Here is a 5,707-nt window from a genome sequence, read left to right on the forward strand (position 1 = left end):
CATTTTGACTCAAAACGCTGTGCCATGGCAGGGAGTATTGGTTAGATAGTCTGTTTCTTTACTATGTAAGGGTGTCAGGGCTCGAGCATCACATGTAGAAATTCAAATATAGTACAAACTGAGCCATGTCTGTGGGAACATTCCTCAGGCATCCACTGTCAAGGCTAAGATATGATAAATAGTCATTAGATGAGGTGGTACAGGGCTACCAGTACATGTGTAAATGTACCCCTGGTTGTGTGAGTGCCTTTAAGACAAATGGAGAGCAAAAATAGGGAAAAAATGCCCCACATGGACCCTCCAAGGCCTTTCATACTTCCTATACCCCTTCAGTTTATAAACCTTCCTAATCCTCCATGTACCTTCATAGCCATTGACCCAGTGTCTGCATGAGAAAAAAAAACTTCCAGTAATCCAATAGGGCAGCAATATTCAAAGACACTTGATCGTGAAAAAAATATATCAAATACATCCAAAACAAAATTAAATTCTCTCAAATAGTCAATCTGTTGTAAAAACAAACATATTCACTTGTGACGTTGAAGACAGTTAACCAATTTTTAAACTCTTAAAACTGTCAATCAGAATGGATTTCATTGAAATTGAAAAACCAGACAGCTTTTTCTTAAAATAAGCAGATGCCTTTAATTTCATAGTGGATTGTCTATCAATCATATGGAGTTTAGCTGGTGTTTTTAGGTTTTTTTTCGGTTCAATAGAAGGGTATATTTTTCAAAGGCATCAACATTTAACTGAATATTCTTCGTGTCCCACTTAGGTACTACATGTGGTTTGATGCTGAACCAACTACAAGCCTCACCTCATGGTTTTCCAACTTTCCACCCATCACCAATGACTGACAGTCTATCTCTGCAGGTAACCTTAGAACTTTATTTCTATTTTTTTCATCTTTTCTGTCTGAAGTTCAGATACAGGGGCCATGGGGCCCCATTCCCATTTGGTGGCACAGTGGCACGGTGTTAGCACTGCTGCCTCACAGCACCAGGGACCTGCGTTCAATTCCAGCCTCAGTCGACTGTCTGTGTGGAGTTTGCACATTTTCCCTGTGTCTGTGTGCGTTTCCTCCAGGCACTCCAGTTTCCTCCCACAGTCCAAAGATGTGCAGGTTAGGTGGATTGGCCATGTTAAATTGCCTGTAGTGTTCAGGGACATGTAGATTAGGTGGGTGATAGGTGAATGGGTTTGGGTGGGTTCTCTGAGGGTCAGTGTGGACTTGTTGGGCCAAAGGGCCTGTTTCCACACTGTAGGGGTTCTATGATTCATACATACATTTCCAGCAACAATGTGACCCTTGAGAAATAACTCCACATAGACTGGTATCCTGTCACCAGGTCATGCTTTATTTATACATGCATAGTAATTAACACTGGTCTGGCTTTCTCAGAGTGAACAGAACCTCTGACACTCCTGTTTATATCTGACAGCCAGGACTCCCTGATTGGGCCAGATTAACATCCCAGTCAGGGAACTCATATTCTATGAGCTCCACCTGGTTGACCTCGTTACAATCACTACACATTGTAATTTTGAAAAATTCAAGCCTAGACAGTCTTTCTGCAGATTGTTTTTGGTGTTGATGACATAAACAAGCCCAGTCATGGTCTTAAATAAAAACCGAAAGAACTGTGGATGCTGTAAATCAGGGACAAAAACAAAGTTGCTGGAAAAGCTCAGCAGGTCTGGCAGCATTTGTGAAGGGAAAAACAGAGTTAATGTTTTGGGTCCGGTGACTGGTTCTGAGGAAGGGTCACCAGACCCGAAACATTAACTCTGTTTTTGCCTTCACAAATGCTGCCAGACCTGCTGAGCTTTTTCAGCAACTTTGTTTTTGTTCCAGTCATGGTCTTATCTATTCAACAATGTCAATTAAAATTAAGAACTTTATTTTGCATCTAACACATGCCTTTTAAAAATTAATTCACTGTATGTGAATGTCATTTATTGTCCATCGCTATTTGCCCAGAGGGCAGTTAAGACTCAACCTCATTGCTGTGGGTCTGGAGTCATTTGTAGGCCTGACCAGGTGAGGATGGCTGTTTCCTTTCCTAAAAGACAATAATAAATCGGATGGGCTTTTCCTGACAATCGAAGACACTTTCACAGTCATCAATCGACTCTTATTTCCAGACATTGAATTCAAATTCCACAACCTGCCATGGTGGGATTCAAACCAGGATTAATAGTCTAGTGATAACACTACTAGCCCAGTGCCTCCCCTGTACCTACCCTGAGTCTTTGATTGGACTGTTTAGAGGAAGCCTAAGTCTGCATCTAATTTGGGTCGTCCCTTACCAGGAAGTGCTACTAACTGTTGGTGATCAAAGTAGAAAGTTTCCATTTTTCAATGTTAATGTCCTTCACTTGTTGGTTCCAGAACCTCATTGGAAAGTATAGTTTTACAGATGATTTGTAAATATAATTTTATATGCAGTTCAATTTATGAAAATTAGGATCAGGAAAAAGTTATTCAACCTCTTGAGCTTTTCTTTTAGAACATGGCTGATTTATAGCACAAATCCAGTTTCCTACATTTGCTCCATATTCTTTGGTTTCTTTACCAAATAAAAATATATGTATTTCATCCTTGAAAGCCCCAGTTGTCGCCAAATATCCACAGGTTTTAAGGTGAGTAAATTCTAGCTTTCCACTAACTTTATGTGCAAAAATGCTTATAGACTCAGACATTTACAGCGGAGAAGAAAGCCATTTGGCCCATTGTGTGCATGCTGGTCAACAAACATCTGACTACATTCATTCCATTTTCCAGCTTGTGGCCCATAGCCTTGAATATTGAAATACAGCTTAAATGTTGTGAGGGTTTCCAAAATCCTATCAGGCAATGTGTTCCAGACTCCCACCACCCTCTAGGTGAAAACATTTCTACTCAACTTTTCTTTTACCATAAATCCATGCCCCTGGCTAATAATAATAGAAAACGTGCCTGGCTATGCATCCTATCTTTGCCTCTTTTAATGCTATCAGGTCCCCTCTCAATCTTCACGGCCCAAGGGAAATCTTTCCTCATGGCATAAACCATGCTGGTAAATTGCCCCTTCATCCTTTCTAGTGCAATCATATTCTTCCTAGAATATGCTGACCAGAATTGCATATAATACTCTAGTTGTAGCCAAACCAACATTTTGTACAGTTCCAGCATAACATTGCTTTGGCTAGTAAAGGCAAGTACCTTGTATGCCTTCTTAACCACCTTATCTACCTGCTCTGCTGCCTTTTGGTATCTGTGGAAATGCACATTGAGGTTTCTTGAATCTTCAGTACTTTCTTTGCATTCAAAATACAATCCCTTGCCTTGTTAGCTCTCCCCAAATGCATTACCTCACACTTTTCCAAGTTGAATTACGTTTTCCACTGCTCTGCCTGGCTGAGAAGTCCAATGCTATCTTCCTGCGCCTATCCTCATCACTGTTTACCGCCTGATCAATTTTCACGTCATCAACAGACTTCTTTATCCTACGCCCTACAGTTATGCCCACATAATTAATATACAGCAAAATCAGCAAGGACTGCAGCACCAAAACCTATATAATCTCACAGGAAACAGACTTCCAGTCACAGAGGCATTCCTTTGCCATTGCCTGCTGCTTCCTGCCTCTTAGTCAGTCTTGGTTCCAATATGCCACTTTGCCTTGACTTCCATGGGCTCCTACTTAACCAGTATGCCATGAGGGACCTTATCAAAAGCCTTGCTAAAGTCCATCTAAACCACATCAAAATGCATTACCAAAAGAGTTTGCATTTGACCTTCACTTAACAAATACACACTGACTATCCCTAGTTAATCTGCATCTCTCCACGAGCAAAATATATTCTGACCCACAGAATTTTTTCCCAATGAAATTTTATTCATGGCCCAGCATAAATCCCGTAAATTACTATCTCCAAAATGCCTCCTGACTGAAAAACTTGGCCAGGCTCATTTCTGAATATAGGTCCAGAACTGTCCCTTCCTTTTTGGGCTTTCTACATACTGGCTAAAAAATTTTCTTGGATACAATTTAAGAATTTTGCTTCCATGCTACTTTGCATAATTGAACTATCCAAATTTATATTTGGGTAGTTAAAATATCTTACTATTACTGTCATATTATTATTCTTACATGTTTCTTCTCAATGTTGTTCCCAAGTGACATGGCTCTGATATGATTTTCTTACAATAGAATCAAGGCGGAGATAAACAGGTTTTTGGTCTTTCAAGAAAATCAAGGACCTGAGAGGAAATTAACTGAACCCAGATGAATGCATGAATGTAGATTTGAGGGACTTTAAGGCCTGTTCAAGTCCTATGTCCTATGTTTTCAAGGTTATATGCCCTTGTTTGGATTCACCTAACAGAGGAAGACTCTCTGTATTTGGTTTATTGAACTTTTACCATTTAAACTGAACGACCTCAAACAGCTCACCCCTCCATTTTCGACACTCTGCTAGATTTAGCCAGTACAATGCACCACTAAGTGGATAACCAAATTGTTTTTCTATGTCTTGCAGCCTCACCAACCTCAAAGTTTTTTGATTCCTGAGACACTGAAGTCACATAGATTTGATCTGTACCGTATGGCAGAATCACAATTATGCATGAACACCACTACAGAGCCTTGGAAGATGCATGGCTTTGATCTGTACAGAACACTGGACTCACCTCCATGCCGGGGCTCTGGCCCAGCGTATACCTCAGACGTCCCTAATGGTAAGTCTGGTTGTACCCCCAAAGAGTTTTATGATGTATTAGGATGTTTTCTGTGATTCATCAATTTTTCATTAAAGGAAAGCAACTTATAAACAACCTAAGGAGCTGAACACAGGTAATAAAGTATGGGTTTGTCCCTGTCCCCATATTTAAAACTTGGATATGTCCAGACAGGAAAGTAAAATACAATCCGATCAATAATTTTGTGGCTCACTGAGTAGCACATTCATCTCTGAGTTGCAAGGTCTTTGGTTTAAATCCCAATCCAGAGATTTGAGTACATTATATTGGCTGATACTCACAATGCACAATTGTCAGAATCCTCCACTATTGCGGGTGCTGTCTCTCAGAAGAGGTGCTAAGCTAAGTATACATTTAGCCTCTTTTAAAAGATACTACGTCACTATTCAAAGTGTAAAAGGATAAAGTCGCCATAGTCCTAGAGGACAATTAGGCTGCTTTCTCATAGAGAGTCACCTGAGAGTCACCACGCCTCAAACAAGGGACAAGTTTAAGAAGGTGAGACCTTCAAACATTCAAGGAACGCGTGGGGGAACTGCAACAACTGTTTATTCCTGTCTGGCAGTAAAGTAAAATGGGTAAGAGAGCCAATCCATGGTTTACAAAGGAAATTAGAGATAATATCTGATCCAAGGAAGAAGCATACAGGTTGGCCAAGAAAAATAATATGTCTGAGGTTTGGGAGCAGTTTAGAATTCAGCAAAGAAGAATTAAGGGATTGATTAAGAAGGGGAAAATACAGGACTAAAATAAGCTTGCAGGGGACATAAAGACTGACACTAAGAGTTTCTATAGGTACGTGAAGAGAAAGAGATTGGTGAAGACAAATGTAGGTCCCTTACAGACAGAAACAGGGGAATGCATAATAGGGGACAAAGAAATGGCTGAGCAATTGAATACGTAGACAACAAGATGCAGGGCTGGATGAACACAGCAGGCCAAGCAGCATCATAGGAGCAG

This window comes from Rhincodon typus, chromosome 22, assembly GCF_021869965.1.
Source record: "Rhincodon typus isolate 14 chromosome 22, sRhiTyp1.1, whole genome shotgun sequence".
NCBI classification, from domain to species: domain Eukaryota; kingdom Metazoa; phylum Chordata; class Chondrichthyes; order Orectolobiformes; family Rhincodontidae; genus Rhincodon; species Rhincodon typus.